Source organism: Notechis scutatus, chromosome 5, assembly GCF_049901735.1.
Source record: "Notechis scutatus isolate UNSWTSFEM ecotype Mainland chromosome 5, rNotScu1.2, whole genome shotgun sequence".
Classification (NCBI taxonomy): domain Eukaryota; kingdom Metazoa; phylum Chordata; class Lepidosauria; order Squamata; family Elapidae; genus Notechis; species Notechis scutatus.
Window position 1 is genome coordinate 90203853 of NC_142013.1, and position 25142 is coordinate 90228994.

The 25142-nt window shown below is 35.6% G+C and overlaps 1 long non-coding RNA gene across 2 annotated transcripts in view; it reads right to left on the reverse strand.

Moving 5' to 3' along the window:
* Positions 1-25142, reverse strand: part of LOC148130576 (uncharacterized) — a 253470-nt gene that overhangs the window by 149134 nt on the left and 79194 nt on the right. Inside the window, exon 3 of one of the 2 annotated variants that reach the window (XR_015749903.1) lies at positions 23308-23402. The exons of the other annotated variant lie outside the window; for it this stretch is intronic. This is a non-coding gene — a long non-coding RNA (uncharacterized LOC148130576). The remainder of the gene's footprint in view (positions 1-23307; positions 23403-25142) is intronic. 2 annotated transcript variants of the gene reach the window in all.

A 25142-nucleotide genomic window follows, 5' to 3' on the forward strand; every position in this document is an offset into this window, starting at 1 on the left:
GCTAGTCTAGTAAAAAGAAGGACCAGGGGAGACATGATAGAGGTCTTCCAATATTTGAGGGGCTGCCACAGGGAGGAAGGGGTCAAGCTATTTTCTAAAGTGTCTGTAGGCCAGACAAGGAATAATGAATGGAAACTGAACAAGGAGAAATTTAATCTGGAAATAAGGAGAAACTTTCTGACAGTGAGAACAATCAACCAATGGAACAGCTTGCCCTCGGAAGTTGTGGGAGCGCCATCACTTGAGACTTTCAAGAAGAGATTGGACTGCCATTTGTCAGAAATGGTGTAGGGTCTCCCACTTGGGCGGGGGGTTGGACTAGATGACCTACAAGGTCCCTTCCAACTCTGATTATCTGTTATTTGTTATCAGATTAGATTTGAAAGATTCTGAGAATGCAGATAATTTGATGCAACATTATTTACTATTTTTACTATTTACTCTACCTGACTCTGTGGTTTTTTCCCCAAACCCCAAAACTTTAACCTTAGACTATCTACTATTGACCTCACCCCTTTCCTAAGAGGTCTGTAGGCGGCGTGCATAAGCGCACAAATGTGCCTATGGTCCCTGTCCTATTTTTTCTTTTTCTTATATGTATCCATTTCATGTATTCATAATTATGTTTATACTTATACCTATTATCTTGTAAGCGATTGACAAATAAATAAATAATCCCGGGGTTTTTTTTATTTTTTTTTCCACCTTTTTTTTTTTTTTTTTTTTTTTTGGGGGGGGGGGGGGCATAAAAATAAGCTTCTATAGTAGTTTGATAAGGAAAACAGGTGAGAGGAAATATAGCGTCAGAGTGCTGTGACTGTCAAAAGTCATGTGGTAAATGAAGCCAGGAAAAATGGGTTCTTGAAACACTGTATTGGCTCTTCAAATATCATGGACAGATCATCATCCTCTTTTAATGACCCCATAATCCCTTGCAGGATGGAGTCTGGGCAATGAATGGAGCTGAATGTTTATTGGCCAGCTGCCCTTCCTGTTGCCAATGTGGAGTATATTCAGCAGATGTAATCTCAACGTGCCCAGAGAGAGAAATATCTGCCTCTACTTAAGATCAAACTCACAGCCTCCTGGTTGTGAGTCAAGAAGAGCTCCACTTCTAGGCCACTGTACCACACAAATATAGGCAAATATGCATTATAAAATGTTGCATTCCTAAAGGAAACTGAAATGTTTCATTGAATTCCATTGATCTAATTCCTTACACTGGATTACATACAGACTTTTTAAAAAAATCATCTTCCAATTTTACTGAAACAGGTAGCTTAAAAGTTGACACAGCAGTGGATTGAGTCTTGGAAATAAACAGGAATCTTGGTTTGGCTTTTAATTTTAGGTACAACAAGTTGACATAAAATCATTAATTGGAATTGATGCCTAGCTTAATTAATTCATTAGCCATAAGGAAATATAGGAAAATCTACCAAGTTGTAATTGTGCAGGATCATACTTAATTTTTGATACAGCATTCAAAGAGCTTCTTAATTCATCTCTTCTCTTCCTTTTTCTCCTTATGTGTACTTCATTCTTACAGAATTTTGTGGCATAAAATTGAAATTTTAAAATTGGAATGAAAGAAGGACCAAGAAATTTAATGCCATCTATTACTTTTTAATAAGTAATTAAAACAAAACTACAATCTATCAGAATGAACTCCATTACAGAAGGACAATAAAAAAGACTAAAACTCAGTCCATCCATCATTTTCCAGCTAAAAATCTACTCAAAACCAGGTTCTATTTATGAAAAATGGCATCAAAAAGAATGTACATTTTCATATATTAGGGATATTTTTCTAAAAAAAGAAAACATCAGTCAAAAGGGTTACATTAAGTTTAACAAAGTGAACCATAAAATATATGCATACAGCAGGTCAAGTAACTGAAAGAGGAGGAAACAGTGAAATTTATTTTCAAAAACAGGTATGTTAAGAAAATTGCATTTAAAATGACATGAATTCAGGAAACTGAAAACAAGAAACAGGTGAAGTTCTTTTTAAAAAAAATAGAATAAACCCAAATAAGGTTTCATTCATGAGGACTTTATGGAATGGATCTTTATCATGGTTCATACATCCCAATTTCAGAACATTCTTTATTTTATTCCATCATTTGGAGTGTATTATTATTTGGTTTCAATCAAAATCACGTGAGAAGGATTGCAACAGCTATTGTGAGTACAGCAGCTTACATTTAGTGTAGACAGGGCACACTTTTATCTGTAAAAGATTATGGCTTATTACATTTTTATGGAAATTGCCCTAGTCTGTGCAAACTCTGTACCTGGGAACACCTGTAAAGTATGCTTTTCCCTTTCAAACTCTACTTAATTATAGCCAGCATAAAGGTAGTTGACACTAATGTTAATTGCAGCTATTTTCCTTTTGGTGCCGCAGCAGAAGAACTCTTCAGGGCCTACAGCAGCCTGTAGCATTTAGGAGACCCTCTGACCTTGCTAACTACTGGGATTCCTGTTTACCATTTGTCATTTGATCTAAGATTGTAAGTAAGCAGATGTCTCTTTTAGCCCACGGGTGTTTGCTCTGTCATAAGGGCAGCTGTTGCTGTGATATCTGATGAAGGTTTAGAAAGTCCTGGTGACAGTGGCTGCAATGATAATGTGCTTTGGAGTCTCCTCAGTTCAAACCTTTGAAGCAGTAAACCCGATACTGAGGTGTTACTGGTAAAGTGTGTGCTTGGTTTTTATTAGGCAACCTTTTCATGCTGCTGGGGATGGATAATTTCTGATACACTGCTCTACTTACACCATAATAGTATGTCATCACAATTTACTTCCCTTTAAGTCAACTTAATGAGATGCCTTCCTTTCCATTTGCAAGAAAGCAGCTAGCGGGAGTATGAGGACAATAAAACTCAGCAGGTCAGTTGGGTGGAAAAGTAAAAGTCTTCCCTCTTCAGCAGCATGATTTTAACTTTTTTTAAAAAACAAAAGCATTAAGAGCCGTACAGGAAAAACAATTTGCCTGTTTTGGATTGAATTTGCCATCCTTAGCAGTAGAGAAGATTTGCCACCCTGCAAAGGCAAGTCTTCTGTCTGGGAATAAAAGCTGTTTCCTCAGGGCCACCATCTCCACAAAAGCTTTTTCTATGAAGCTGGCAAGCAGGTGCCTGAGTGAAGCTGGCCTGGCTTGGAAAATCCAAAGGAAAAAACTGAGAGGCAGGTTAGGCTGTACTGAACCACATCCTGTGAGTTTGAAAGGATAGGAGTACCTCACAACAGCCACTGATAAGAAGGGTCGCTTTGTGGGGAAAATAGTAGCGGGGGGAGAGAGAGGGAGGGGGAGAGAGGGGGAGAGGGAGAGAGAGAGAATGAATATGAATATGAATATATTATTTGGGGTGGGAGCAGAAAAAGTCAACACCATGCTGGAGGGGAATTCTGGGAGTTGAAGTCCATCTCAAGGCTGAAAAACATTATTCTAAGCTGTACTTTAGTCATTTGAAATTGCAGCAAGAAAAGTGTTTTTTTTTTTTCATTTACCAGCTTATATATAACTTTGTTCTCTGTGTTCCTTTCCTCCTCCTTTCTTTTTTTCTCCTTTTTTGCACATCTGATATCCTTATTGTTCATTATGTTACAGGAATTAATGAACAGAGAAGGGAGCATATGCAGAGCAGAGCAGAGCATCTGGAATTCTCCCCAACCCTATGTCAGCAATGGCCAAGGAAGGCAGCTACGTTTTTTTTTTTTCTGTGTAGCAGAGTGACATGTTCCATCTTGAATATGGGTGTTTGTACTCTTGCCTTGTATTACATCTGTGCATAAGTGTCCATATATGTGTGCTAAGAAGCAGAAGATAGACTAGGAAATGGGAAACCCAGGATGGTGGAATCCGCAACTTTCTGATGTAATAGCCTCCCAGAGTTGCTTCAATAGGGAGATGGGTGACATATAAATTTAATAAACCAATAACATTTTCTTCCCCACTGACAGGTTCTATTCTGAGTTGTTTTTCTCCATAGTTCTTGCTTGGATCCAGCCATATTCAGCCTCAGTCCTTCATTTGCTGGCCCATCACCATACATCACATATGATCCCACTATGTTTTATTTATCTTATGAATAAATTGCTTCCTTATAAAGATTGGGCTGCCATAGTACATTCCCCTTCATAGAGGCAAAGGCTGAATTAACTCAATTTTCACTCAGAAACTAATGTATCTACCTGGATTCCAGAAAGCTTTAAGAAATGGTTTCTTGAACCTGACAGATTAGCCCAATCGGATAGCACTGTGAAATAACCAAATCCTCCTCTTGTTTTTTTTTTAATATTTAATTTTTTTATGTATATTGCTTTATATTTTAACATTTCATTGTACATCATCCGAGATTCCCTTTTTGAGGAAGATGGAAGATACAGAAATATGAGGAATAAATTTTAAAAAAATCTCCTGGGTTTTTTTAATTAATGTTCATGGATAAATGTGGTTTTATGTTAAATTATGGCAGAAGGAAAGCTGTATTAATCTATATAGGTAAAAAATCAGAATGAGTTTGGTAGCTCAGAATGAGTTTCTTTAAAATGCATAGGCTTTAGTAAAAGGCAAAAGATTTACACAATTTGAAGAGAAACTAGAGTAAAGTTTCTTTATTTCAAAAAAGCTATTTGAGATCTGTACTGAAGTGTCCAAGGAGATTGAAATGTTCTGATACTGTACTACTTTATCCTCGTTTTGAGTCAATATCAAATTTGCATCAATAACATTTGTTTTCGTTTTGCAAAGTATGGCCTATTTGTCCTAGATAGAAGTGAGAGGAGCATTGGTGGCAGACGTTGGAAGTTTTTAAGAAGAGATTGGATAACCATTTATCTGAAGTGCTGTAGGGTTTCCTGCCTAAGCAGGGGGTTGGACTAGAAGACCTCCAAGGTCCCTTCCAACTCTGTTATTCTATTCTATTCAAAACCACATTAGAGTAAGAGCATGTAAAAGTGTCTCTAATCTTGTCTGCAAAATTCTTAAGACCTGTGATGATGCTGTAGGTATAAATGTAGGGGCAAAATATGTCTGGGCTTGTTATAGGATTTCTATGTCAGCATCACGGTTCTGTTATTGCTTGTAAAGGCAGTTATGAATAATGATGTGCAAGGACAGCCTGCCTAAATTCAGGTCTAAGGATAAAATTGATCAAAAGAAGTAAGAGTACTCCCTGTGTATAACTAGCCAGTATATCTCCTCAAAGCTATTGCAAACACAAAACAGCTACTGATATTCCCCACGAATGTCCTAATATATAAACTCTACTACAAAAAGTTAGTAGATTTCTTTGCATTTAAAAACATTATGTCCAGCTTCTACCTGTTCCAGTGGCTTCCATGATTTTCTCCATACCAGAAATGAATTAATGTAACCTCAGTTCAGTGCTAGAGCGCTTAGCTCAATTTTAAAAGTTCCCAGAGAGAATGTTGCCTGAAATCCTGGTCAAATATAGCTTGTTAGTGTTGAGGGTAGAGGCAATCCGCAGCTTGAGGCCAGTGGCTTAGTGAGCATTCAAAGTTATGATGCACACACCCCTCCAGAAAGTACTTATGACTCAGATTCAAAGCTCCAATGGCCACACACACACACACCCCTGCAGTCATATAATTGCATTTGGGACACTCAGCAACCAGTCCGCATTTACCCTACATGTTACATGACTGTGATTTATGACATTTTTTGCCAGAAACTGGCATTTACATCTGTTTTCTGGCAAAAAAATAAATAAACCATTGGAACAATGAGTTCACTTACTTACCATGGCGTTCACTTAACAACCATAAAAAATGGTAAAATCGGATCAGTCATGTGTTGATCTATATAATGACTGGCATGACTTATGACTGTAATTCCAGGCTGAATTAAATATTTAATTCCAGGCTCAAGTTGAAGAATATTTGCAATGAACTAGATTATTTATATCCAACCTACTGCATGCTGGGATTTAGGCAGTGTGTACATCCCTACTTATGAGGAAGTGGGGGGAAAATCATTCTGGATGAATCATATTTTTTTTCCAAATAAGAAAAACAGCCCAACTTTCATCTAAATGCATTTCTGCTCCAGAATCATACAGTTGCAGAACCTATTGTATCCTATGACTATTATTAAATGTTGTAACTTATGATTCCTGACTCTTGATGAATGTATCTTTTCTTTTATGTACACTGAGAGCATTTGCACCAAGACAAATTCCTTGTGTGTCCAATAACACTTGGCCAATAAAGAATTCTATTCTATTCTATTCTATTCTATTCTATTCTATTCTATTCTATTCTATTCTATTCTATTCTATTCTATTCTATTTTATTCTATTCTATTACTGGATCTGAGTGATCTGGAAACATTTCCCTGTCTTCATATTCTTTGCAAAAAAGAATGAAAGGTTCAAGTTGTAATGAGATTTATGGGTTATTAAGATGTGAAAATGCATAATTATATCAAGTCTTTCTCAGTTATATCTAACCAAGTCCAATAAGGATGTAATCTCATTAGACTCAAATTTACTTTGTGCTATATTTCTAATATTTGTAAAACATTGTTGCCTGGTGATTAAGGGAATGGCATAAAGACATTAAAAATCTGCAAGTAGGCAGTTCACCACTATATGAACAGCATGAGTACTGGAGAAAAAATGTATCCAAGAAATTATATGATCCTGTCTCTGCATGAAATAGAAGGTAGAGTGCTCAACATCAATTCCACATCCATTACAATTATACAAAACTGACATGGAATCATATATGTCCAATATTGTGAAATAGATATTTGATAACCCCAAATGTAAGAGACACAAAAATATATAAATGGAAAGGCCTTAATGGAATAACATCTTGAAAAAGCAGATTAAACAACACAAGCAGGATTGCTTTATGTCATTCCTTACCATTAAAATGATAGGACTGTAAGTAAAAAAGAAAGGAGAGAAAAACAATTCACAGCAGATGGCAAGCCTTCTTAAGCAAATTAATGGATCATACATCTTTGAAAAATAAAGCACTGTATTATTTGACATGCTTTGTAATTACATTGGACATTTTGCTTTCAGTAAACTTTAAAGGACAAATTAACAATATGTTTTTTCCGACTATGTTCTCAATGTATTTTTAAGCTTGTAATTAAAATGGTAAATTATATTAGTGCAGAAAGTTAGAAGATTTAATATAATTCAAATATTATGATCATTTGACCTGGATTGTTATTAGACTTAAAATATTTTCCTCCTAAATATTTGATATATAATACAAATAAATATGCATACATTTCCAAAGAGTGATATGGGTATAAAGGATATGGAATGGTATAATCTAGATTTCAATTGTGACCTTCAAGTAATTCAGTAATTATAACTAACTGAAGGTACACATAAGACAAACATAGCTTGTAGTTTCAAAAGATAATCAAGCATAGCATATAGCAGTGGTGGCTAACCTTTTTGGGCTCCTGTGCCAAAAATTGTGTTCATGTGCCAGCACTCAGAGGCCAATGCACGTTCCCCCCCACGGCCCCTGTGCATGCGCGTGCAATTTCCCCCTCCCCACCACCCCCTTACCTGCACTGCACCTCCCAGCTGATCTTCGGCCTCCCATAGGCTTGAGGAAAGCTTCTGCAGCCTTTGCAGGCCAAAAAATGGGCCCATTTCGTCACTTCCAGTATTTCCAGAAATACAGGAAGTGATAAAATGGGCCTATTTTTCAGCCTGCAAAGGCTTTCTTCAAGCCTCTGGGAGGCCGAAAAAAGCCTCAAACAGGCTGAAAATCATCTGTGAGGCCATGCATGCACACTGAGGTAAGTTTGCCTACGGCTTGCATGCCGGCACAAATGACTCTACATGTTCGCCATCACAGGCATATAGTATTAAAAACACTAACACTGACTATATAAACTCAGTGTGATAATCCATCAAGCACAGTTCCAAAGTCACAGAGATTGGGTGTATTTATTTGTATGCATTTGTTTGTTTAAAAGTTCATATAACCATCCATTTAATCTTGATGAAAGTAAGTATCTTGGCTGGGATGAAATTGGGAGGTTGATAGAACGAGATGGCAAATTCATATTGAAATTTCCTAAATAGGACAAACTTTGCACAGTCTCATTTTTTTAACTTCCTGGTCTTTCTATGAATGATCACTCTGTCCACATTCACAGAACCTCCCAGACATGGTTGATATAAGCTAGGCATTTCATGGTGAGAAGCCAAACCTTGTAGACTGTTGTAAAAGCAGGCCATTGGGCTGAGCCATTGAAGCTTAATCTTGATTAGCAGATTCTGCAAATCATGGAAATTCTGTTTGGTTAACTCTAGTCTAGTGAAAAGAAGGACTAGGGGTCACAAGATAGAAATGTTCCAATATCTAAGGGGCTGCCATAAAGAAGAGGGGGTCAACCTATTCTTCAAAGCATCAAAAGGCAGGATAAAAAACAATGGATGGAAACTAATCAATGAAAGAAGCAACCTAGAACTCAGGAGAAATTTCCTGACAGTGAGAACAAGTAATAAGTGGAACAGAAGTTGTAGGTACTCCATCACTGGACATTTTAAAGAAGAGACTGGACAATCATTTGTCTGAAATGGTAAAGGGTCTCCTGCTTGAACAGGGAGTTGGACTAGAGGACCATTTTCAAATCCTTTCCAATCCTGTTATTATGTGAAACACAACCATAATAACAGGTTCACAGCATTGATTTATTAACGTAGTCTGTTGCACAACTTTCCAGATGCCTGGAAGTTTGCAAAAAATAAAACAATATAAACAAAATATCTATGTAAAAAAATAACAATCCCAAACCACATAGTAAAAAAAAAGGTGTAAGCACTAATAATCAATTAAATGAGTATTGCTTGCTTGAGGGTGCAAGCAAGCAATCCCCAAAGATCTACTAATAGAACTCACATTAGATGGCTTCCAGAATACTGTGATGATAGGGGCCAATCTAGTCAGTAGCTCTTACACCATAATATGAACAATATTTTCCAGACTTAGCCTCCTTACCTTCACTAAAAAGCATCCAGCAGAATGTACTACTATAATAATGCACATCATACTGTCATCTCAAAATATTCCATGATAGACATCATTTGCTCACTCTCATAGTTGGGTCACCCAACAGAATAAGCCAAAACTAAGAAAATTAATTTAAATTAGTAAGCCAAAACTTAAACAAATACTAGTGTGATTTTTTTCTTGAGAGGGAAGCAACACTTTTAAAGTCTGAAGAACCATAGTCAGAGATAAATTATATTATTTTTGTTATTTCCATTTATATTCCATGTTTCTGCCTAATACGGCTTCATAGTTGCTAACAATAATTTTAAAACCATACAGTTTTGTGTTATCTGTAGGTTAGCAGAAATCATTGGCCTAGATTTTAGTGGTTTCTACTAGGGTTCTTTTTTGTGAATAAATTTTTCCATTACTATATTCTGAACATTGTCAAACAGGAAGATTAGAGCCATCACAGCCCCAATGAACCAAGCAGAACTGCTGAAATATCCAAGAGAACAAACAGAATTAGATTCCCCAGTGTATACCCCCCACCCTTAGGGCCACAACATTCTCAGTCCCATATCACAGCTGAAAACCTGAGTAGAAAGTGATATTATCTTGGGGGAAATGATTTTAGAATTGCCTTCAGAAAAAAATAGTATTATTGTTGAAGATGATGACACTATTCCTCCTCAGAGGAAGTATCTATATATTCATCCTAAAATTCACTTCTCCATTGTTTTATCTAAGAAAAAGGGAGTGATTTTCCTTGCTCTTCTCCTTATTCAAAAGTGATCTAAAGACATTTATGTCATCTTAAATCATTTTAAGATGAGTTGCCTAAGTCTTACAGTTAGCCTCATCCCATTCTCATTAACATAGCAACATATTCCTAAATCCTGAGTATATTGTTCCAATAACTTTCTGACATTCAAATAATCCAGACAATGATTCAGTCAACAGTTTATATAGCTTAGACACTCTGCCCTTTCGCTCTATAGATTTAGGACATGAAGGATTTATCTCTTCCAATTACTCTTTCATATCAGCTATTGATATATGCTATTTCCCACGACTAATGTTTCAAAAACAAGGTAATAAACTGTAGAAAGAGATATCCCAAAATAATTTTACTTTCTCATTTTATTTGCCACCAAAGGATATAGTATTTTCCATACCAAAGTTAACTCAGATTTGGGTGGTTTTGCTTTCAAATTTCAACAAGTGTACTGAAATAAAATTAATCACCATACAAAATAATAAGACTGATGGCCTATGAAATCTATTGGGTTTTTTTTAATTTTTATTGGTTTTTAAAACGAACATAGACAAACAAAACATAAAAACATCAAGCCATCTTCCATATATATACATACAGTGTGCCAGTTGGTTTACAAATTGTTTTGTGCTTCCATTTCATAGTCTTCAATTACAATTACATTGTATATATTCTCATATTTTCAATCAAGTATTAAATACATTAATATCATTGTTAATCATTCAACTATATTTTTATTCATTCATGTTTTATGAAATAATCATATTTAACTTAAATTGTTTCATGACAGTTCATATTATCATCTCAAATCTATCCTACAATCATTTTGTAGATATAATAAGAAAAGAATACCTCTTTATATATTTATTATTTTCTAAGAAACTACATATTTCATTACCATGTTTTATTGTCTAACTATTGATAGAATAGATCCCAAATTTTATAAAATTGTTTATCATCTTGTTCTCTGATTTCAAATGTCAATCTACTCATTTCAGCACATTCCAATATTTTCTTAATGATTTCCTCCGGTGATGGTGTTTTCTCATTTTTCCAGTTTTTAGCAAATACAATCCTAGCCGCTGTTAATACATTTACAATCAGGTATTTCAATTCTTTACTATATATTTCAGGTAAAATTCCCAATAAAAATATCTCTGGTTTCAAATCTATATGCTTTTTTGTCATTTTTTCCAACCACATGTGGATTTTAGTCCAATATTTTTTGGCATCCGCACAAGTCCACCACATATGGTAATATGAGCCAGGTATCTGATGACATTTCCAACATTTTTCAGATTTGTTCTTGAACATTCTTGCTATTCTTGTTGGGGGGAAATGCCACCTGTAAAACATCTTATACAAATTTTCTTTATATGCTGTTGACATTGTCATTTTATAATTTTGAGACCACAATTTTTGCCATTTCTCTAGATTGATCCCATATCCAAAATTCTTCCCCCAAGCAATCATTGTTTCTTTAACTTGTTCTTCTTTTAGTTTAAGTTCTAATAAATATCCATACAATTTTTTAATCAACTTTTCATCAGTACCTGTCAAAATCTTATCTAAATCAGTCGATTTATCATAGAAACCTTCTGTTTTACAGTCTTTGTCATACCTTGAATGTATTTGTGCATATGAAAACCAATTCATCTTTATACCTTGTTCCTCTAATTTTTGTATAGATTTAAGTTCACCCTTTTCATTCAATATTTCACCATATCTAACTGTTTGTTCCTTTTTATATATTATAGGATAAGAAAATGCTTCAGTAGTCGATAGCCAGACTGGAATTTTCAAATAACATTGTCTTTTAGTCTTCTCCCAGTTTAACCACAGAGACTCCCGTATCGAACATGTAAACAAGCTAAATATATTACTAACATGGGCTGCATCCTGCCCATACCCTTTATCCTTCTTGGTGATTTCAATCTACCTCATATTGACTGGACCCTAAATGACTGTACAACTGAAATCATACACACAACCTTCTATAATGCTATTACAAATCTGGGACTGGAACAACTAGTAACCAACAACACTAGACTAAACAACTGCCTTGATCTCATCTTCTGCAATAGTTTGAATTTAATTTACGGAATACAAACTAAAAAACCCTTTTCCAGTAGTGACCACAATATGATTGACTTTTGTCTCAACATACGTCCACACAAAAATCACCACTATGATGTAATCCCCAATTGTAACTTCAAAAAGGCAACTATGATCTTATAGACAACGATCTCTCATCCCTTGATTGGCAATCTCTATTCATTGGATGCAATACTGTTGAAGACCATTACAACATATTTTTACTTGAAGTCAAAAGAGTCATCAAACTATATGTTCCAACAACAACTCCCAAAACAAAACAAAAAGCAGATTACCCATATCAATAAGGAAATTCAATCCAAAAAGAGATCACTCTGGCGGAAAAACAAATCTGGTCACGTTGCCAATTTCAAAAACCGATACAAAAATTTATGCCACCAGATAAAGACCGAATGCACCAATTATCACATTAAACAAGAGGAAAACCTTCTAAGCACCAATTCCACCGTGCTTTTTACAATTTTGTAAACAACAAACTAAAAGACTCAAGGTCTATCCCACCCTTGATAGGACCTGATGGTAAAGACTGCAACGACGACACCATTAAATCCAACATCTTTAACACATTCTTGGCTCAGTATTTGTAAACAGCAATGGATCATGCCCAGTATTTCCTAGCCGTACCACAGATAACAACAATGATCTAATACATATCGATTTCACAGAAGACAATGTTGAAAAATCACTACGCAATCTAAAACCATCTCTATCTATTGGACCGGATGGAATATGTGCCTACTTCTTAAGAAAGCTATCCACTGCCATAGCCAAACCTCTAAGCATAATCTTTGAAAAATCTTTCAGAACCAGCTCCTTGCCTAACCTATGGTCACAAGCCACAGTCATCCCCATCTTCAAAAAGGAGACCCAAGCCTAGTTGAAAATTACAGGCCAATCTCCTTATGCTGCGTCACCTGTAAAGTCATGGAATCAATTATTAACCAATCCATTATCCTCCACTTAGAGACAAACAACCTACTCTCCAATAAACAATTTGGTTTCAGAAAAACTATCCTGTAATCTGCAACTCTTACACTGCAAAAACATATGGACGACACAACTCGACCAGGGCAAAGCAATAGACGCAATCTACATAGACTTCTGTAAAGCCTTTGATTCAGTGGTACACGACAAACTACTCCTAAAAATAAAATCCTATGGTATCTCTGGACAACTGAATAACTGGATAGAAGCATTCCTGTCAAACAGACAACAAATGGTCAAAATCGGGAACGTCCTATCAAATCCAGTACCTGTCAATAGTGGTGTCCCCCAGGGCAGTGTTCTAGGACCAACTCTCTTCATACTCTACATAAATGACCTCTGCGATCATATTAAGAGCAATTGCGTTCTTTTCGCTGATGATGTAAAGCTGTTCAATACCACAGACAATACTGCTACCCTTCAAAAAGATCTCAACTATGTATCTGAATGGTCAAACAAATGGCAACTTCAAATCTCAACAAATAAATGCTCTGTCTTACATATTGGCAAAAAAATCAGAAAATAAAATACAAGCTGAATAGTCAAGAACTTGTTGATGACCCAAGCTCTGTAAAGGACCTGGAATACTCACCTCTAATGATCTAAGTGCTAGAGCCCACTGCAACTACATAGCCAAAAAGGCATTAAGAGTTGTTAACCTAATCCTATGTAGCTTTTTCTCTGGTAATATCACACTACTAACCAGAGCATACAAAACATTTGCTAGACCAATACTTGAATACAGTTTATCAGTCTGGAACCCTCATTACGTATCTGATATTAGCACAATTGAGAAAGTCCAGAAATATTTCACAAGGAGAGTTCTCCACTCTTCTACTCATTGTAGAATACCTTATGCCACCAGACTTGAAATTCTAGAACTAGAAAACCTTGAATTACGCCTCTTCGGTCTGACTTAAGCATGGTATATAAAATCATACATTGCAATGTCCTACCTGTCAATGAATACTTCAACTTCAACCATAACAACACAAGAGCACACAATAGATACAAACTCAAAGTAAACCGCACCAAATTTGATTGCAGGAAATACGACTTCAGCAACAGAGTGGTCAACGTCTGGAATACTCTACCCGACTCTGTAGTCTCTTCCCCAAACCCCAAAAACTTTAACCTTAGACTGTCTACTATTGACTTCACCCCTTCCTAAGAGGTCTGTAGGGGGCGTGCATAAGCGCACCAACGTGCCTACCGTCCCTGTCCTATTGTTTCTCTTATTCTTTTATTTTTCTTATATGTACCCATTTCATGTATTCACAACTATGTATACGCTTATACTTATTATCTTGTAAACAATTGGCAAATCAAATAAATAAAATAAATTAATAAATAAATAATGTCTTCTAAAATACCCATGTGATTTAGTTCCTTTATACCATGAAATCTATTGTTAAGTAGACGTCTAGTTTAAATACCAGTGGTATTTACCCATTCCAGGGAAACAGTCAAATAACAGAAAATATCAGTATAAATAGTATGACTCATTTGATACTTGTTCTGTCCTCTTGAATATATTTAAAAAGAATTAGATACAGCTTACAGCAAAAGAAGTATATGCTTCTTAATGATATTAGCGTAAGCTTCTCAAGGACATCAATGAAAAAAAATGTCTCAATCCCTAGAAGAATGCATCTTCACCTATCAGGACAATGGGATGTGTGAATCATCTAGATCAGTCATTATTCTGATAGTTGTAATACCGAAAAGTGTGTATCTTGCATATCGTGATGCATATGCTTAGTTCACTAAAGCTTTGCAAAGCATTTGAACAAGATGCTTTACAAAGTAGCTTCAAACGATTGAGGCAGTTACTTCAAAAGCTATTCCCATCTGCCTCTGGATTCAGGTGAATGCATAACTTTGTTTTGCAAAAGCGCCTGGAAAAATCTTCTAAAACAGACATGGGAGCCTTGCCAAAGAAGCAACCATGTTAACAATACAAACAGAGGTGTTTATTCAAAATCCTCGCTCCCCATTCTGAAACATATTGGTTGAATGTGCTCCACAGCCCTAACGTAATCGTACTCATATGTTTTCTTTTGTCTGCTGGTGATCTTCCTGACATGGAAGCCATGAATTCACTGTAGTGATAAACATTTTTTGCATGCAGGTCTGTGTTTCCTGCATTTCTAGGTTAGGCCAGAAGAATTAATTTTGAAACCCAATGAAACCAGCTAAAGTATAGTATTTTAGATTGAAGAGTGTTTTAAAAGCCTTGAGTAGAATGCTGAGTTCAAATCCAAAATTTGAATGAAATCAGTTCAATGCAGTTGATGTATTCAATTTTTTCTCTTTCTGGCACATTAAAATTGCAATTGGGTGACCACTTTTAGAGCCCCTCTGAGGCTGCACTTAAGACCTTAAGGGAGGACAGGGAGTCCTAGGCAGAAATTACAAATTGCACGCATGGGGTGGAAAATATTCAGTAGATAGTCCATTGCTCTGATTTAATATAAGGCAGCTTCTTATGAGCTCTCTTTTTTCTTCTTTTTTTCTTTGTCAGCCCACTTATCACATAATTGCTTTTTATTCCTGCAATTGTATTTAGTCCTTGGCCTGTGTTAAATTATATTTGTAACTTTATAAATGAAGGTGAAATCCTTATGACATATAACACACTCCCTGAGAATTGTCTCTGTTTCATAGTTTATGGCTTTAATAAATGGCTTGATTCTACAAAAACTATTGTACAAAAAAAGTTTGGGAGACTGAAAAAGGCATTATTCATAAATCTCAAAGACCTAGTTCTTGATCTACTTAGTCTTTTTCTGTAGCTCTCTTTTTTCTTTCTCGTGTATCTGTAAATGGAGAACCTAGAGAATGATGTAATTGCAATGTAATTAAAATAATTTTGCCATTTTCAGATATTTTAAAAATATTTTGGGGTATACATTTTATCAGCTTGTACTCTTATTCTTTTTCAAAAAGTGAATACTTCTGGCTTTTGAAACCAGTATTTGTTGGTCTTTGAAATGTTCCTGGCTGGACTTGAATGGAAGTTGCACTGCATAGGTCATTTGGTGCAACACTTCTGTTAATGTTTCTTTTCACTAGTTTGGCAGTCCTAGGGTCATTTCTTTTCAAGTGGAACATATTCCATCCTTTTCTTCTTATTTCATTTATCCTAAATCTTTTCAATGCCCCTCTGATCCCTACAAAACTCAAGCTCAAAATTAAGGGATTATGTACAATATGTATACACAAATATGATTTCCTGGCAGCTATCTTATCAATATCCTATCTCCCTTGTTTCACCTCACTTACAAGCTGCTTTGTTATTTTATATGGCCCCTGAAATCACTCCAAGAGGACTGGCTGTGAATGAGTCTCTGTTGATTTTTGTAAATGAAAATTCAAGTGTAATATGAAAAGCATTTAGAGTAGAGGCAGACTGATAGTGTCATGTATTATTTTACCTTACTGTTCTTGAATTTTTAAAAGCAAAAATGAACACTCAATAGAATTTAAATGTTAAATTACTATAAATGTTCGGCTTTAAAATGATGTATGCTACAGATTAACAATATTTAACAATATGAACAATGCATCTTGCTATGTCAGACAGTAATATTAGTATTACTTACAAGAACCCAATACCTAACATTCATAAACAGTCCCTTTGCTAAAAATATCAATGAACCAGCACCAACCTACAATCAATTTAAAGGAGAATTCCAAAAATTATTGTGGTAATGGTTAACATTTAAAATTAGCTATCTCAGGAATACCAGGTGAAACATATAAAATGTTGATGTGAGGAACCAATCTTTCTCTTCTTGTTTTTTCAGTTATTCATATGAGATGATGAGAAAAGATGGGGGTAGAGAAATTTTTGAACTGGGAACATTTTTAATTCTTATTGAAGACACACAGATTATATTTTCAAGTGTATGAGGTACATGTGTGTATTGTGAATGTGTTATCTGTTTTCTTGTGTTGTAGACATAGTTAGGTAATATAGGTAGATATGCCGAGAGACAGTAAAATTCAGTGGTACAAGACAAATTATTCCTAAAACTAAAATCTTACGGTACCTCTGGACACCTGCATAACTGGATAGAAGCATTCATCAAACAGACAACAAATGGTCAAAATTGGGAGCGTCCTATCAAATTCTGTACCTGTCAACAGTGGTGTCTCCCAAGGCAGTGTTCTAGGACCAACACCTTTCATACTCTACATAAATGACCTCTGGTCATATCAAGAGCAACTGCATTCTCTTCGCTGATGATGTAAAGCTATTCAACACCACAGACAATATTGCTACCTTTCAAAAAGACCTTGACTATGTATCAGAATGGTCAAACAAATAGCAACTTCAAATCTCAGCACATAAATGCTCTGTCTTACATATTGGCAAAAACAAAATCAGAAAATAAAATACAGGCTGAATAGTCAAGACCTTGTTGATGATCCAAACTCTGTCAAGGATCTTGGAGTACTCATCTCAAATGACCTAAGTGCTACAGCCCACTGTAACTACATAGCCAAAAAGGCGTTAAGAGTTGTTAACCTAATCTTATGTAGCTTTTTCTCTGGTAATATTATACTAATAACTAGAGCATACAAAAACATTTGCTAGATCAATACTCAAATACAGCTCATCAGTCTGGAACCCACATTACCTATCTGATATTAACACAGTTGAGAAAGTCCAGAAATATTTCACAAGAAGAGTTCTCCACTCCTCTATTCATTGTAGAATACCTTATGCCACCAGACTTGAAATTCTAGACCTAGAAAACCTAGAACTACGCCGCCTTCGGTCCAATCTAAGTATAGTATATAAAAGCATAGATTGCAATGTCCTACCTGTCAATGAATACTTCAGCTTCAACCATAACAACACAAGAGCAAACAATAGATACAAACTCAAGGTTAATTGCACCAAACTTGATTGCAGGATATATGACTTCAGCAACAGAGTGGTCAATGTCTGGAATACTCTACCTGACTGTGGTTTCTTCCCCAAACCCCAAAAACTTTAACCTTAGACTGTCTACTATTGACCTCACCCCTTTCCTAAGAGGTCTGTAGGGGGCGTGCATAAGCACACCAACGTGCCTACCATCCCTGTCCTATTGTTTCTTTTATATATATTTTTTATTTTTCTTATTTGTGTCCATGTATTCATAACTAAGTTTTTACTATGTTATTATCTTGTAAGCAATTGACAAATAAAAATAAATAAATTAATAAAATAAAATAAAAAATAAAATAATGTTTAAACTCACATATACAGAGCAGTGCGGTGCTATCCTCCCTCTATTGCTTCCCTCTAATGTCAGATGATATATGAACTTTTTAGAAAGCAATAGAGACTGTACAACCACATTTAATAGGTTTCCCTTAAACTGTCTCCCTACTTCCCATACATAAGCACACATGTGCACAAACATGTGGACATCTTAGGGTGCAAGTCTGGATCCATGATATGTATTGTGCTCTATGTGTCCCAGTCTGCTTTGAAATTTGTTTAGAAAACTGTTCTTTTGCTTTGGGTTTATTCCATCTCTGTTACTTCTGGACTAAAAAAAGTACTGCCAGAATTTCAACCTGTACTTTTTGCTCCAGTTCTTTGACAGAACATTTATGACCAACTGGATATGTTGAATTGCAGATCCTTACTCTGTCCATTGGCCATTCTGGAAGGGACCGACCCTATAGTTGGACACCATCATCATCAGTAGGTCAATCATGTTTCAGCAACTGCAAAAACATGAAATGGAGTCAATAGTCATGTTCAGTTAAATTTGATCCACCAAATATTTTTCTCTTCATACTCCCAATTCTTGAGCTGTTCATAAAGTAAAAGCACCTAAATTCTTTGCAATATAAAAGAGAATTTGGGTTGTCAGGTGTTGGTTTTTCTCTTATTATAGTGGCCAACAAAATTTCAACAAAATTGTCAACATTAGCTCCGTAGAACATTCTGGGCATGGACCCATTGATTCCAATGGCAGATCATTTTTCTACTACCCTTATCTTTTCAGTGGTCAGAGTCACAGAAAACATAGCCTCATTCTTTCTAATTCTACCTTTGGTCAGCAAAAAATAATCTTGTATAAGGATAACTCTTCCCTGAATCAAGCCCTATGGATGCTGTTCAACAATGACAGTTCTAATTTAAATTCAAGTTGATACTAATTAAATTAAATTTAAAGTAAGTTTTCATTAGTGAGAAAACTCAAAAGATGAACTCTTGGTAAGATATTTTTGGCAGGTATGATAACATTTATTACTGTCATAAGCAAAATTGATCAAAAATATTGATATATTTCTCAAAAATGTTTCTTTTTTAAATAATTATTTTTCTTATGTCCTATCAATCTTTTTATAAACCACATAAACCAAGAGTTAACCACATCAATCCATTTATTGCAAGGATTTGGAGGTGAACATTGTACATGTATTATAAAATGTAATAGTCATATCATTCCTAAACAGCTGTTATCTTGTGCTTGATTTCTTTTTCAAAATAAATACTGCACAGCTTTGTATACCCTGTATCATTGCTACACTTTTAAAAAGACTTCTATGACATCCTTTAATGACATAGTGTAAATGATTATCAAACCTAATTCACAATAATGGTTTATTTCATGAATATTAATCTAACCTTATTTAATTTTCTATAGCTGACCTCTGAATTTAATGTATTCAGTCTACAATATTAGTCATTACTACTGTGACACTGTTATTTCTTGTTCTAATTGTCTAATATTTAAAATACTCAACTATATATTAGTTTTATAAAGGCACTGATAGAGGTTTTTATCCTTTCTGAAAGTGTCTCACAGCAACCAATTATTTTTGAATAAATTGCTATAGTTAAACCAAGAAATAAAGGGACACTTAAAATAGCTTTGAAATAATAGAATACTTCCATGGATCATAGATTCCTAATTTCTTTTCTCTTCTGTGTTTTAGCTTACTACATTATATTTAGTAATTATTTGTACTCTTGGGTTCTTGGAATAACAGAAGAAGAAAACTTAACTAAATAAACACTGATTGACTCTGGAATATCATTTTCTGGGCTTTTCATAAATTCACTCACTAATTTTGTACATACAGACATAATTTCATAGAATCAACAAAAGAAACAGATAAAAAATATCAGCTCTGCTCCTGCTTCCTTGACAAAAATAATGCTACTCAAAATTATATTTCTCAATTAGATATTCCAAACAATCTCTTTCATCTCAAATAGGTTTCAGCCCTTATTATTTATAATATCAGTAATAATCATAGTACGTGTCGCATTTACATCCAATTTTCTTCCAGGAGCTCAAGGCAATGGAAATAATACTTTTTTCTTGCAACGCTATCATCGTAACAGACCTGCAAGGTATATTAGGCTGAAAAATAATAAATGGTTATGCTGAGTGGGGATTTAAACCTGACCATTACCCTATCCATCAACCCACACTAGCTACTTTAGATGGCTTGGTCATAATGGTTATTTTGTTTGTAATCCTTTAGGTAAGAAATGTCCAACCTTGGCAACTTTAAGACTTGTGGACCGCATGGGAGTTGAAGTCCATAGGTCTTAAAGTTGTCATGATTGGAATATCTGCTTTAGGTGATGGGGCTGGGTCTTTTTCTTTGCACTGTCCTGATAATTGAGCATATTCCATTTGTTAAGGGTAATTTCTCCTGCTCCATCTTTACTATCTTAAAACTAAACCTACATGTGTTTTTATTTCATCCCTTTAACCTACTGGCCCTTATTGATAGAATTTTAGCTAGCTTTCAGTTTTATATTATGATGCTTATAATCACTCTCATACTGTTTTATACTATTGATGAAACAGGAGTAAAAATAAGAGTGTGATTTTGCTCTCTCAATCCTGAGAGAAATTTGTATAAAATGGAAGTGGTAATAAAGCAATTGAACTCTATTTGTTAATTTCATTGTCAAAATGACTGTCTGACCAGTGACATCTTGGGACAAATCTCATCCTTTTGCTTGTATTTTGACATCTTACCTAAGCAAGTAAATCACAATAGTTGCATTATGTCATCACAAGCCATATTTCATCAATAGCTCATTTGGAATGTCCATGTTTCCCAAAACCTTCTAACTTTCTTTGCCTCTAACCATTTCACTATCTTAGAAGTTGTTTTCCTCATTGCCATTCACATACTGATTGAAAGGGATGGTTTCAAACTCAATTTTCACTGTATAATCTGTATAAATAAAATAAAATATAAAATAGTTTACAAAATGAAGTTTGATGATATGCTAAATAAGGCAAGGTCTATCTCCTATCACATTTCACACCAATGAGAAAAGAAAATGGATCTTGTCTCCTTTTGGACAAAAAAGCCAAATAGCTAAAAGTACTATACAGGTAGTCCTCAACTTACAACAATTTGTTTAGTAACCATTCAAAGTTACAATGGCACTAAGAACTGTGACTTATGACCTTTCCAGTATCCCTGTGATCATGTGATCAAAATTCAGATGCTTGGCAACTGGTTCATATTTATGGCTATTGCTGTGTCCCAAGGTCATGTGATCACCTTTTGTGACCTTCTGGTAAGCAATGGGTAATCCAGATTCATGTGTGTGTGTGTGTGTGTGTGTGTGTGTGTGTGTGTGTGTCTGTGTCTGTGTCTGTGTGTCTCTGTGTTGCATGTTTTGTGTTATTATGTAAATATCTCTACACATTCATACATTCATACACACACTGTCTCTACACATTCATACATTCATACACACACTGTTGTGTCCTGGTACAGTTTATTATGTATGTTTTAAATACATATGTACATATTGATTCATAGACAGAGGGTTATGTTCAGTAATCCATTTGAGAAAACCATCTATACAAGAAAATTAATAGGTTTTAAATGTTTTAAAATGCAAAATTTTCCCCTGCATTTTTCCTGCATTTCTGCAATAATGTTCAGTAATCCATTTGAGAAAACCATCTATACAAGGAAATTAATAGGTTTTAAATGTTTTAAAATGCAAAATTTTCCCCTGCATTTTTCCTGCATTTCTGTACAAAGTGCAAGCAATAATGTGAAACTACAAGAAATGCAGATCATTTGTGAAATACCATATATGCCCAATGCTTCTTTTTCAAGAAAACTTCTCTGGTTCTTTCAGTTTTTGGAGTAATGCCATTTTCCATACAGTAAAATAAATCCTGCTGGGCCTCTATCCTATCGGTGAGTGGACAGATTATTTTCTTCACAGAAAAGTCATTTGCACACTATTGAAATTTAAGGTAGGAAGAATTCTGGAAGCTATTAGGCCCAGATGAAAAGTGTAAACTAATGAAGTAATTTCTTCCTCACATTTAACATGAAGCAACAAGAAGAAAAGGCAAAGGGAGGGTAGAGGGGCTTTGGGGGTAAAAGGAAGGGGATGAAGCCCAAATGGAAGACTTTATGCTCTTAAAATGGGGACTCAAAAAGTTCTTTGAAAAATTAATTAGATTAGTTTATGCCCCATGGGAAAGATCAAAGGTTGTGCCAAAAATAGAATAGGTCAAAGAAGTCAAAGTTGTTCTTCATTTAAATGATTAAAGATGGTTTAAAAATAAAAGTCTCTGGCACAGTTTAAAATTCATGGAACTAAGGCTGAAATGACAAGAAAATAAAAACTGTGGCCCTTTTTGCCAACAAAGACATTTGTTGCAAATACAGAAATACTTTTACATTTTTAAAAAAAAAATCCTTTTCTTAGTTGCAGGAACCATGTGAATATGTGACACAGAAGACAAATTTAGGATGCCGACAGTGGAAAAGTTGGAACAGTCGGATGCTCTGTTCCTGAAAAGGTATCATTGCCCCCTTAAGCCATTCAGAGGAAAAGAAACAGGAAAACAAGGTCAGGTGTTTAAAAAAAGATCTAAAACAGAACTGGATTTAATGGGCCGATATTTACAGTGGCATTGGTGCCCATTTCAAGCAGCATGGGATGCTTTAAATGGGCACCACTAATGCTTACAAAAATGATACTCAGGGTCCTGGCAAACATGCACTCTCCCCGTGTACCTTGACCTGCTGAACCAAAGCTGACAACCTGTCCATTTCAGCATTCAATTGGGCTTATGTCTCCAACACAGAAGCACTGAGTATTAAATGTAGTGACAAGCTGCTTTAACTTGGCTGGGCTTTGTTCCATTTGCAGTTGTGAACTATCAACATAATTGACCCCAGAGGCAAATTAAGGAAGGGCCTAATGTTTCTCTTTCTTCCACCTCCACCTCCCCTTCCTCACTTTTCTCCTTTTGTTTGTTTGCTTCTTCCGCCCCACTACTGTGAAGAAGTCAGGACAGATTAGTTTCACTTGATAATCTGAACAGCGATCTAATAGGGGACAGCTGTGGCATCTGAGTCCCAGGGCTATTTACTGTCAATTAGAATGAAATCCCAAACACACTCACTTGCTTAGGCTCTCAACATGCTCTTCCACAGCACACAGGCTTCTCCTCCTCTTTCCCAGATCAGGATGTGTGGCCTCTAAGTCAGTCGACTGAATCTGAACATTAAGAGAAAAGAAAAGCTCTGAACAAATTAGTACCTGGCAAAAGTTAGCCACTCACTTAAAGGCTATTTTTTTCCTACTGTCAAAAAGGTTCCACCAAGGCATTTAGCAAATGGAAACTAGAGGGGACCAGCAATAATCAAAAGCACACTGTCAGCCCCTGTTTGTTTGCAGCAAGAAACAACACATTTATCTAAGTAAACAGCCCTCCGAGGTGCCCATTTTCCAAACAAGCCAACAGCTTCCCAGAATGTAAAATGTCTTCAAATGTTCTCACACTGAAAAGGTTACAGCCTCAATTCTGTGGGATTTGCAGTGGGAAGGAGCGTGAGCAAAGCACACACAACAGACTGAAGGGACTGCATATGCCAGCATGAAAACAAGTTATGTCAGCATAACTGACACCATTTCAGAGCTTGGTAAAAAGAATGCAGAATGTGGTTAGCATTTCCACTCACACCTGCAGGTACACATAGACATGTACCTTCTTAGGCCTCGTGCATACATATCTGGATGCTTGGCAGCTCAGAATAAAAATGTAGCAAGCTAAAAGACAAGGGGAAGACAATAGCTCTCATCCATCTCATCACTGTCACTTCATCATAACCATCCCACCAAGACGAAGGTGGTAGATAGAATTACAAGGCAATCATGAGCAGCTTTTGCCATGAATCACAGTTCCCTCCATGAGGTTTCCAGGTAACTTTCTGCCTTCAGACTTTGCCTTCAATAAAGAAGGCGACATGAGTTGATATATTAGACAGGGACTAAAAATTTATTCAGAAGTACATGTAGTTCTCAACTTATGACTACATTTGAGACCCAAAGTACTGTCATGAGTTTTTGCAGTCATAAGTTGAAGCATCATGTGACCGGACCTGATTTTTCAGCTAATTTGATAATACGATGGACTACCCCAAAGGTCACTTACAACCTGATTTTGAAGTTATGGTGGCCACATCTCCCCATATGGTCACATAATTGCATTTTGGGTACATGGCATTGGCTGCATGGCATTTTGGGTGCATGGCAGTGGCTCATCTTTACAGCCATTTACATTTTGTGTCAGTTGCCAGTATTTATTTCTGGTTTCCTACAAAAGAATTCTGGTTGGGTATAATGGATCCACTTAATAATCATTGCATTTACTTAATGATCATCACAAAAATTCTGAAAAATCAGGTCCAGGCTTGTGACATCCCAATTTACAACTGCAACCACTTATGACTATATAATTCTGGGTTCAAATACGATCATAAGTCAAAGTATTACCTGTAGAAACTATGATCAAAGGGCAAACTAATAAATTTAGCCAAGGCTAAATTTCACTGCTTAAGATAATTCTTCCCAAGCGCTAAGCTCCAGACCAACTAACTAGACAATCTAATTATTCATTGCTTGTCCATAGAGATTCTGAAAAGCCCCGGATGAGAGTTTCATTTTGAAATCTCCCTAGGCTCTACCTCCTTTTCTTTGAAAGTTAAATGCTTCAGATGTGCTTGATTGCTTTCTCATTTAAATAACTAGTAATGATTTGAAGATTAACCATGTATATTAACCATTTTTTAGTTGAATGATTGTTAGAACAAGCATTTATGAACAGTTATATAACAAACAAACATATACATACACACACACACACGCACACACATTACACATAGCTTTGCTATAGTACATAAAAGTCACAATTACATTTACACTCCCATCCATGAGCACATTTATAGACATTAGAAC